General features: G+C 41.6%; 1 protein-coding gene across 1 annotated transcript in view; it reads left to right on the top strand.

Annotated features, from left to right (window-relative positions):
- Window positions 1-930: 930 nt before the first annotated feature.
- The window catches only part of Arhgap12 (Rho GTPase activating protein 12), a 45013-nt gene continuing 33732 nt past the window's right edge, over window positions 931-12211 (top strand). The window contains exon 1 of the mRNA XM_034510399.2: window positions 931-1090. The gene's annotated coding sequence lies outside the window, so the exon portion shown is untranslated. The remainder of the gene's footprint in view (window positions 1091-12211) is intronic.

Below are 12211 nucleotides of genomic sequence, written 5' to 3'. Positions count from 1 at the left end.
CCAGAAGGTTTAAGTCAACAGTCTTTATGGATAGTGGAAGTGTAAAGGGTGAAGCGGCAATTAATGGTAGAAGCCAGGCCTCTCTGTATTCTCACTCCAGCTACTCACCACACGATCACTACACATTTCACTGTGGGCCACTTCCGGGTTCCACGCTGCCACACTGTAAACTGGATTGACTTTGGACAATGGCACCCGGGTGGCCCACAGTGATTGCACACAGCAGGCCCTATGGAGTCACGCTCGTCCCGCACTCTGCGCTAGGTTCAGACCACCAATAGCTCCGTACAGACCTAGTTATTAGCTCAAGATCCCCAGAGATCCAGCTACTGCCAATAGAAGTGCGACACGTTCACCGACACTAAGTGGAGTTGCCAGGCTGTGGACCCTAGAGCTAGGGCGCCATTAAGCCCCAGACAGCAGAGAGCCTGCCGCCGTAGCATTCTCCGTTCTCCAATCCCCCATATCCCTACTAGCGTTTTTCCAACACTTCCCACAAGATGTTTACAAAGTGTTGACGCCCACTCGGCCGCGGGCTTCCTCGCCCTCCCTAATTTCTTCGCACCGCCCAGCTTGCTCCAACAACCTCCCAGCACCCCGCCCATCTGGCATTCCACGGCTACCTTGCCCCACGCGTCCTTTGCAGCTTGGGACCTGGCGCCCCGCCCACTCCAGCCATCACGTGAGCCGCCCGTCCCTCACACGAGCCATCGCTCCGCCCCTTCTGTCACGTGCTCCCAACCACCCGCCCATTTACAGTACCTACCCCGCCTCCGCTCATCACGTGGGCACTCCGTCCCGCCCCTCTTAAGCGTCTCGCCACACCCTCTCACGTCCCTCCGCCCCGCCCTCCCAGGAGTCCGCCTGCCCCTCTCGTCACGTGACCAAATGCCCCGCCCCCTGCTTAGTGCCCGCCCCGCCCCCGCGCCGGCGCGCTCCGACGTGCCCTGGAACTTACCCTCCCTCAGAGACCAGCCTGCGGGGACGCCCGATTGCGGTTGCCGAGTGAGCGCTCTTCGGGCGGTCTCTGTCGCTCGGCCACTGCGCCGGATAAGGAGGGAGCTGCCCGTCGCGAGGTCTCCAACCCTTGGTAAAGAGGCCGGGCGCGGGTTCCCGCGGAACGCACAAAGGCGCTCGGGGGCGCGGGCTATGCTCGCCGAAGGCTGCGCCGGGGAGGGCGGCGGCCGTCTGGCCTGCGGGGCGAGCAGGTTTACTTGACCCTGGGCTCAGCCTGGGCTCCCCGGCTTCCTGCCTGCGGGCAGCGGGCCCGGGGGAGGGCGGGAGGGCCGGCCCGCCCCCCGCGGCTGCTGCCGGTGGGCACACCTGCCACCTGGGCCTCGTCGGGGACCGCGGACGCGAACCGCATGCTCTCCCCGGTTCTGCTGCGAGGTACCTCTCTTCTGAGCCCTTGAATCACAGACAACAGACCCTGCTGCCAGCGCGCTGCCTGCCTACCTCCCGTCTGGGGCTCTTGTTTTGTCTTTCCGGAAAGGCTGCCCTTGACACGTTGTGTCTTAAGTTACTGCAGACCCTCACAGACAGAATGGCCACAAGGTGGTCATTAGTGAGAAAGGCACGCCCTTCAGTTTCTGAGGCGGGTGTAGTCCCCCCCCCCCCCTTTTCTTTTTATGCCTACAGCAGCGTTTTAAAATGCTTTGCAAAGGCGAACGCAAATTTTCTAGTATACCTTTTCAAAAAAGTTGGAATGCCATTCCAAGTGAAGTGCCACGGGTGAAGGTTTTTAACACTGGTTACAAGGTTGGTTTGTGTGGTTCATGTTGACATGCGGAAGTAGATTTTATTGACCATTTAGGTACACATTCCTAAAGGGAGGTACATTGGAGGAAGGAACATTAACAAGGAGTCACCTGGGTTCTGGTCTAGATTTTGCTGTCCGACTTACAGAGGTGAAACCTTGGAAAACTTGGAATGTTGCAGTGAGAAATGTTCAGAGTATCTAGCCTGTAGCCTCTTTGGTACTTAAAAGCTGAGAAGTGGTGGCCTGGAGGTGTTTATTTGCTCACGTCCGGTTTTGCTTACCTGATCTCTAAGAGGGTGTGTGGTAGAATGGATCAGCTTTCCGTTTCTCCATTGCTCCGTGTCTGGCTGCAGGTGCACTGTTTTCTGTTTTAAAATTAAATTGGAAACCTTTCAGAAGAATTGTGGAAGCCCAACCAATACCTAAGACTAAGACCTAAGGTTCGTGAAGGTGTGATTTAACCCATGCTATCCAAGTTTAGGCCTTCAGGGCACACAGAACTTTACATCTTTCTGGGGTGTTTTTCTGTCCAGGAAACATTATTCATATTTTCCCTTTTCCCCTCTCCTCTCTCTTCCTCTCCTCATCTGTTTGTGTGTGTGATTCCTAGTATTTATTGACTGTCTCCTGTTCTTTACCAACTACAGAGGTTGGAGATTGCTCATCGAGTCATGGTATGACGCCACTTGTGTAGATTAGTTGTGGTTATATAATTGTCAATACTTGAAGTTTTTTAATATCCTACTCCATTTGTGAGGCATAGGTAAAATATGCAAATGCTGCAGAACAACTTATTAGTTGTAATCGTTTGGCCTTTTTTATTAGAAAATACTCTGTGCTTTAAAAAAAAAATGGCCTGATTTAAAAATGAGTTTTATTAATTTAATTCCTAAAAGTGCAAATGACATTTCTGGGAATAAGGCTAATAATTTTATTTATTTACTTTTTTAAAAAATTGAGATAGGGGCTCACTTATGTGGGTAGCTCTGGCTGTCCTGAAACTCATTAAGAAGATCAGGCTGGCCTTGAATTGACAGAGCTCTCCCTCTCCCCTGAGTACTTGGGATTCAAGGTGTGCACTACCATGCCCATCTACAAGCAATACTTTTAAATTAGCTAAAATGTGACAGTGGTCTGTAAAATCACTCAATAGTAGTAATATTACTTATTCGAGAAAATGGATGTTGAAATAAAAGAGAAAAGTGAAATTAAACTTTTATCCCACTTTGTATTTAATGGTTTTAATCTTATTTGGGGGTGTGTTACTGGAAATCAAACCCAGGGCCTTGGAATGTTGGCTGGGTGTTTTCTAGTAAAACCAAGAACCTAATAAACATTAGTTATAATTGTAAAATATTTTTTTTTCTGTAGAATAAGTCACATGTAGAAGTGAATCTTTTTTAGCCCAGGTATTCATTGTACTTTAAGTCACTTTCAGTTGAGGACCCCAATATTGGGCTACCGTCTTTGTGACTTCATTTTTCCTTGGTTAGCTGGTCTAATTATACTAGAACCATGTAATTCAGCCATTTTCTTGTTGCTTTCATACAGCCAGTGACTGTCCCATGGTTTCGGTTTATAGGTGACTTGTTTTATATTTGAATTGAGCCAACAAAAGCTGATGTTTCATCTGGGAGCTCCTTGCTCCTGTTCATAATCGACGGCTTCTCTAATCCTCAAGCACAGGGGATCACCTGCCCTTCTAATAACCCTATGGGTCATATGTGTTGCGTCCAGACCACTGACAACTGTAGTGTCATAGACATGTACTACCACCTACCATGTGATCTTAATTTGTAGTACTCATGTTACAAAAAAAAAAACCCACGTGAGCAAATTACATAACAAATCTATTTAACCTGGTATATTACAAATATTTTAGTGTATAATTAACAAAATTCTCATTGTTTTGATTAACTTTTTATAGATCCCTTAGCTTATACTTAGAGCACTAATTTATTCTATCCACGTTTAAAATTTTTAGTAGTCACATCAATAGTGGCTATTGTGTTATGCTATGTATTTATTGTTGGTTAGTCTGAACTTTTTTTTTTTTTCCCTCTTTTTGAGACTGGGTCTATGTAGCTCTGGCTGAAACTCATTGTGTAGGCCAGGGTATAGTCACCTGCCTCTCCTCTGGAGTGCCCAGCTGGTTAGTCTGAACTCTAAGAATGCTGTTCTTAGTTTGTTTGCAGATTAGCACAATACAGTGTTGACTGTGAAGTGTAGATTTTGGGACTTCCGTTTCACACTATCATTAAAATTTCTAAAACTGAGACTCAGTACTTCATGGCTTAAAAACCTCTCTAATATATGATTATGGAGTGCCTGTGGCATTCTGGATGAGATTGTGGGTCAGAAAGGTCAGTGTCGGGGCAGTAGGGAAGAACTAAGAAAATCTGAACGCAGTATGGACATTATTATGCACCAGTTGATTTTGATACTGATTTATTGACTTAAGATAACTGTGCCAAGTATAACATTTAGTGAGGCAAATGGAGTTCCAGGGCACATAGGAATAGGGCAGAAGCACTATTTTTGTATTAATTCTGTAAGTCTTTTTGAATCAAGGTTTTATGTAGCCCAGGCTGACCTTGGATTTGATAAGTAGTTGAGGATGACTTTGAACTTAGGATACTCTTGCCACCACCTCCCGAGTGCTGGGATTATAGATGCTTGCCACTGCACAGAATTGATACTGTGCTGGGATTGGAACTCAGGGCCTCTTGTATGCTGGCCAGCTACTAGACCTAAGTTATATCCCAGCCCTAATTCTACAGATCTTAAACTCTTCTAAAATAAGTATATTAAAAACAAATTAGATGATCCTTCCCATATCATTGTTCTACATATGAGACTCAGTGCTCCGAGTCACCAATGACTTGCCCTCTGCAGCTTGCATGGCAGAATGGGATCTGGTATTTAGTATTTTTGCCAGATTAGATAAAATTTAGGAAGGGCTTATTGTTTCTGAGTACCTGTACATTTAATTCTCCCAATACATGGTTGACATGCATCTGGAAACAGACTTGGAGAGGTTCGTTGCCTTCTCTAAGATCACACAGCTGATAAAACAGGGACTAGTTTTACTGTATTGTATTTTTCTACTCATAACTTTTGCTTCCTACAGTATATGGTGATTAATATGAATACTGTGTATCATGTTTTGATTTACAAAGGTCATTTCTCTTGCCTCTTTCACAGGGAAGAAGTTTGCATTGTTTCTTTCTTTCTTTTTTAACCAATAAGATACCCAAGGAGCTGAAATGGCACAGCTCAAGTTTAAACCTTAGTCCTCAGACCTTGAGTTCTGAGCTTTTTCTCTTCTCTCACACAGAATTTAGAATATTTTTAGGTGTTAAAGTGGTATCTTGGAAAATTAGACAAGGAGTACTTATATTTTGTTATATATCATTATGTTTTTTAAGTTTCACTCTTATTAAGGTATAGTATATATATACTAACCTGTATCCTAGTCTGTAGACCAAGTCACAAATGGAAAAGAATAATTTTAACACTGAGACTCAATGTACTTTTAAGCCACTTTTAGTTGAGGACCTGTTGGGCTGCCATCTTTCTCACTTGATTTTTCTTTGGTCAACTGGTCTAATTGTGCTAGAACCTAGTGATTGAGCCATTACCTTGTTGCTTTCATAGAGCTGATTGATTGTTGTTTCAGTTTATAGTTGATTTGCTTTATAGTTGAACTGCTAAATACTGAGCTCTGGAAGGCCCCTCTGCCTTGTTGGTAATTGCTTCTCCAAACTAATCACCTGTACTTTTAGTAATCTCCAGGTTATATGTATAATGGTCCTCTGCTCAAATTTAAACTTGCTTCTATTGGGGTATAAATATACATGGATTAGAAATATGCTAATACTTAAATGAATGAACTCATATGAGTAAATACATATAACAACACAGATGTACTTCAGAAGCGTTATTCTAAATGGTACAGGAAACACAAAAGGCTGTCTCATCTCCTATGATTTTTTTTTTTCTATCATAACTTTTGTGTCCTTGGGCAAGCAGTGACTAATGGGATACTCTTTTCCATGCTTTTTATACTTGTAGATATATTAGTACACATTTTATCTTTCTCATCTCTCAAAAATCTTTGTGTTTACTATTTTATAGAGGTGTGTACATGAGTTTAGGCATTTGGTGACTGACAGACCTTTTTTGTGGCCTGACATTGCTGTATCTCTTGGGTGAGTTACCAGTGTATACAGTAAGCATACACTTTTATTAGGAACTGACAAGTTGTTTTTGAGAATAGCTGTGTCATTTTGCATTCTCACAGTAGTGAGTGTAGGTTTCAATTGCTACTGTTCTTATACTAAAGAATACTTTTTTAAAAGTAATTTTTGCCAGGTATAGTGGAAACACAACCTTTTATCCCAGCACTCAGGAGGCAGAGGCAGGTGGAACTCTGTGAGTTCAAGGCTAGCTTGGACTACACATTTTTAAGCAAGCCAGGGCTATATGGTAAGACCCTGTCTTTTTTTAAAAAGTAAATAAGTAGTAATGTTTGGTTGTTTGACTTAAAATGTGCAGTTTGATGAGCTTAGTAAAATGTATATACTTGAGAACATACTATAGTTTACACATAATCTAAGTTTGTTTGTGTGTTGGAGCTTGCTCCTCAGTGTGATAGTATTTCAGGAGCTTGCAGGCATGGCCAACCTGTGCTGCAGGTGCCTCCAAAAAGACAACTGTGAAACTGAATGAGTCATGGTACATGCCTATAATCCCAGCATTCAGGAGGCAGAGCTCTTGAGTTTGAGGACTGTTTGGTCTACAGAGTGAGTTCCAGGACATCATGGAGACATAGATAAACCCTGTCTCAAAAACAAGCAAACAAACATAGATAAACTCTGTTTCAAAACAAACTGTCTTTGTTCCGGTTTCTATTGCTGTGAAGAGACACCATGACCAAAGGCAACTCTTATAACAGACAGCATTTAATTAGGGCTGGCTTACAGGTTCTGAGGTTCAGTCCATTATCATCATGGTGGGGAGCATGGCATTGCCCAGGCAGGCATGTCGCTGGAGGAGCTGAGAGTTGTACATCTTGTTCTGGGCCAACAGGAGAAAACTGTCCCCCACATGGCTAGGAGGAGGGTCTTTAAGCCCAACCCCACAGTGACACACTTCTTCCAACAAGGCCACACTTCCTAATAGTGCCACTCCTTGGGTCAAGTATATTCAAACCACCACACAAACAAATAACAGATAAGCTATGAAGATGACCCAAAACAAAATTGTAGTCTAACTTAAAACAAGATCATGCTTTTGGGTTTGTGGTTTTAAAAATTTCAGTCATACAGTTTTTGAGTGTGACTTTTGTAGATGACAACACCTTGTTGCAGTGTTGAAAGATTGGGACATACCCGTGAGAGGTAGGGCCTGTCAGGAAATTATGAAGCTGTTGAGTGTACTGCCTTCAGGAGGGATTGTTGTGGTCCTCATTAAACCTGGCTAGATGTTGAAAGGGTATTGGTATGAGAATAAAGCTGGCTTGGCTCTTCCTTGTCAGTGATATGACTTCTTGTTCTGTGGTTTCCTCTTCTCCATGTCTTTGTCACCACTTTGAAGTTATTTGTTATGAGCTCTCACCACAGCCTAGCTATTACTAGCACCACACCATTTACACTCCAGAACCGTGAGCTAAGTACCCAGCCTCAGGAATAGTCCTATGTAGATCAAATACTACTGAGTACACCTACTGCCCACTTGGCCCAGTTTGGGCTTTGGTTGGCAGAGCCTACGACCCTTGGCCATGTAGCTTTGAATCTGCTTCCCAAGCTTAGGGTAATCGATGAAAGCCAGATGACTGAGTTTGTGGCTGGGGCCCTTTGACATCTTGGGCTTGATTGTCTGAGGCTTTACAAGGGCTTTAATGGCCTCAGCGAGTGCACTCACTGCCTTTTCATTGTTGGCCTGTATCTTCTTCAGGCCTTTTTTGTTGTACTTCTTGGCAAAGCGCATGTTCCTCAGGAACTTGGGGTCAACCCCCTTAAGATATTTGTATCTTTGTGACTGGGGTTTTTTGATGCCATTTCTGTGCTATTTGTGGGACTGGTTCTGTGTGTGGTGCGGTTCTTGGACTTGGTCATGTCTGCACAGTAACCTATGGCTCCCGAAAGCGCCTGGGACCGGGAGAGAAAGGGAAAAGTTCTATCTATATCTTGAATGATACTAGTTAGCAGTATTATTTTTTTCTCTCTGTTTCAGAATTTTTTTTTTTTTTAATGTTACTATAAGTATGGCAACTTTATAGAATGAGTTGGGTTCTTTTCACATTGCTCCTTCGTGGAGATTTTTATAGAAATGTGATTTTCCCCCTTCATTTTGAGTAAATTTCACCAGTGGAAGCTTTTTCAGGCAGGATTTTTTTTTTTTTTTTTTCCTGAGACAGGGTTTCTCTGTATAGCCTTGGCTGTCCTGGAACTCACTCTGTCGACCAGGCTGGCCTCGAACTCAGAAAGCCAGGAGTTCTTTTTGTGGTTAGTTTTTAATATTTACTTTGCGTATGTCTTGTATGTGTGCCTGTGTATGTGTATGCATGTTTGTTTAGGCCAGGAGTCCCACTTTTTTGTTTGTTTTGAGACAAGAGTTTCTTTGGCCTGGAGTCCTGATCAGGATTCGCTGGCCAGCTTACTAGCCCTGGGGACCCTTCCGTTCCCTGCCCTAGGAGTGTAAGTGTGTGCCATCATGTTAGATTTTAACCTCACGGTAAATAGCAACCACTTTACTTTTTTCAGTGGTGTTGAGGATCTAATTAAGAGTCTGTTCCTCATGTGCTCTGCATTCAGATTACATTCCAGTCAACATTTGGGATTCTTGTGGTTTCATAAGTTTATAACTTCATTGTGATCAAATTCATTGTGACCAGAGAACTAACTTTGCATGATTTCTGTCCTTTATGTTTTGGGACCTGTTTCCTGACCCAGAGTGTAGGCTGTAGGAAGTCCTGCCTTCCTAGTAGCCACTCTTCCTGTCACAGCATTAGCAAGCCCGAGAACCATTGTTCTAGAAGCTTTCCCCATTCTGTTCTCTCCTGGCTTCCCCAGGCCAGGAGAGAACTGCTATTCTCTCAGCTTCATGTAGGTGGGATCGTACAGGATTTATTTCTGACTTACTTAACATATGTCCTGTGAGTTCTATTCATGTTGTCAGAAATGACAGGGTTCCATCCTTTTTATGGCCAGCTACTTTATTGCGTGTACACCATATTTTTGTCATTCATCTGTTGGTGGAAACAGGTTGATTGCATTTCTTGGCTGTTGTAAGTAGCGCTGCAGGAAAAATGAAATTGAGTCTGCTTCTTCAAAATGCTGATTTGAAGTTTTTAATTTTAATAAAGCCCAGTTTTTTCTCCCTCATGGTTATAAATTTGTTAAATATTAAAATTCATTGCCAAATCCAAGCTTGTATTTCTATTTTGAATTCATGTGCACCTTACCCCGGATGTGCACACTACACCTTGCCCATGCTGGGCACTGCTGATTATAACTCCAGACTGAACTACATTCAAGGGAAAGTCATTGAGATGACCCTGTTTCTGTCTTTCATGGCACGTGGATTTCCAGATACCCTTGCTAATTTTCCTTTTTAAAAGTTTCTTTTTTTCTTTTTTTTTTTTGAGACAGAGTCTCAATATACCCTGGCTGACCTGCAGATTCTCTGTGTACACCAAGGTGGCCTCAAACTCAGAGAGCCTCCTGCCTCTGTCTGGGATTAAAGGCTTGGTTTACCTATTTCTTTGTTATTAAAGTATGTTTATTTCTCCAAATGCTTCTTTTGCTGTTTCCTCATTTTTGTTTCATGCTTAAGTCTTGCGTTTTGTGTTTCCTTCCCTGACTCCCCTGCCTCCTGTGCCACTTTATATCTATCATCTTAGTTCTTACATCCTAGTTTTGCTTTTTTTTTTTTTTTTTTTTACAGCGAGACTGGTTTATGATATTTGCTTCATTACATTGCCTGTTTTAATTCCGAGAAGTATTTTATATTGTGTATTTGTTCATTCTAGAAAGCTGGGATTCATTAAGAAAAAAGCTTGAATTTAATGCTGGCTAATGATTATAAATGTACAACCTAGAAAACTAGTTGGTGGAACAATTTCTTTTGCTGGTACCTTTGTGAATTTTGTTGTTGCTTTGCTCATTAAATTTTATTTATTAGGTGCTTGCTTGGGGATGATGATGATTATGTTTTTGTTTTGTTTTGTTTTACCCTCTTCTCCTTGCTTATGCCCCACTCACTCCAGCTCAAAGGTTTTTATTTATTTATTTAATATATATAAGTACACTGTAGCTGTCTTCAGACACCCCATCAGATCTCATTACAGATGGTTGTAAGCCACCATGTGGTTGCTGGGATTTAAACTCATGACCTCTGAAAGAGCAGTCAGTGCTCTTATAACCTCTGAGCCATCTCTCCAGCCCAGGGATTATTATTTTATTCTTATTTTTTCCCCTTTTGTGGTATTTGGGTACATACTAGGCAAGCAAGCAGTCTGCCAACTAAGTTACATCTCCAGTTTTTTTTTTTAAAGAAACTAAAAGTTAATTTACTCTTTGACAGTTTTGTACATGCGTGTAATATATGTAGTCATACTTGTCACCTATTTTCTTATCTTCATCTTACTGCCACTAACTCCCATCTCCAGTTATTTTAGTCATTATTTGTTTTGGGGGTCACACATGTTAGAGAAGTGTTCTACTACCAATAATAATATGCTATAGCCTTATTTTATTATTGTGGAGAACATAGTGCCAAGAGTTAGTGATTCAGCTTTGATTTTTTTTTTAGATTGCATAATATTTACATGCTTGATGCAATTAGCATTTTATCATTCTGAGTACTAGAGTATCCAAATTACCGCATGTGTTATGCATATCTGGATTAGTCTTAAATTATAAACCTCTTAGTTATGGATTATTTACTTAAGTTTTTGTTTCTTTTAAGATTTTATTTTCTTGTTTATTTTTGTTTTGGATTGTTTTTGATCTATCTAGTAACACGTAGCTGGTTAAAGCAGATGTCCTAGGGGAGGAAGGTAATGTGCTAAGCTGTGTAATTTGTGGTAGGCTTCTTAGTAATTTACATGAGAAAGATAATTTAAAAAATTAACAGATGGGAAAAAGAGGTTATCAGATGATAAAGTAGCATGATGGAGAATCCTGAGTGAGCTGAGGATAGAGCAGTGGGGGATGTGATGGGCTCATCACATGGCTGGAAGCTTACCTTTGCTCCACAGAACTCACAGAACAAGCCAGGCACAGTGGCGTGTGATCGTAATCCAGCCCAACAGAGATGGAGATGTGGTGCATCCTTGGGGCCTGCTGGTCAGCCAGCCTGGACTCTGTGGTGCATTCCATACCAGTGAGAGAACCTTTCTCAAAAAAAGCAAGACAAAACCTGGTATGGTGATTCGAGTTTAGGCCAGCCTAGTCTACATATCGAGTTCTAAGACAGTTGGACTCTGTCTTAAGGCAAAACAAACAAAATGATAGATGATACCTGAGAATATCTGAGATTGTCCTTTGACCTCTATAGGAGTCTGGGTGTGTGGGCTGGTACACACACACACACACACACACACACACACACACCCCTCCCCACCTCTCCTCCATACATACAAAAGATGTGTGTTTGTGTGTATGTGTTGAAATGTAAGGAACAGGGGAGGAAGAAGACTTGCAAGAAGCTTGAAAGTCTCATATGAACATTTAAAAAATTGCTAAGAAAAGCAGGGGCATGTTCAAAGCAGTAGACATGCAAAAATTGAATGTTCTGGTGATTGGGTGCTTAGTTTGTGTTTGGTGTGAACATGGACAGAGGCATGTGGTGATAAGTACTGAATAGGTTTCATTTCAGGAGTGTTCTGGTGAGAGTATTCTCTAGTTAAGTAAGCAGAATCCTATCTAAAGTTATCAGAATAATAGCTTCTGACATGATTAAGGAAAAGAGGAAGAAATAAATCCAAATCAAAGTAAGATTTCATTTCACTGTAGTCTATTCTTAAACAAAATAGAATACATTACTCACACTGTTATATAGAATTTTCACTTAGATCTGTTTTTTATAGTTATCTCATGAATATCTTAATCTCTTTCAAGACATACTTTACAATACAATACAATAAATACAATAAAACTTCATTTTATCTGATTTTTCTTAGAATTATTTGTGTTGTGTAATATGCTATGTAGTTTCTTAGATACTTATAATTTTAACAGTTATTTATTGTTTTCTAGTTTAATTTCCTACCTTTTACCTCTGTTTTGACTAATAATTTATCTGTAGCTTCTATTCCTCATTTCCATGTGACTTTTTGCTCATTTCATCCACCTTGGTCTGTGACTACCTTTTTATATAGATGATATTATTTAACTGCCACACTTACTTGTAGATCTAAGACTGAAGATTAGATGTCTTATGTTG

Source organism: Arvicanthis niloticus, chromosome 8, assembly GCF_011762505.2.
Source record: "Arvicanthis niloticus isolate mArvNil1 chromosome 8, mArvNil1.pat.X, whole genome shotgun sequence".
Classification (NCBI taxonomy): Eukaryota; Metazoa; Chordata; class Mammalia; order Rodentia; family Muridae; genus Arvicanthis; species Arvicanthis niloticus.
Note: the sequence above shows the minus strand (reverse complement) of the source record. Positions and strands in the feature narration are given on the sequence as shown.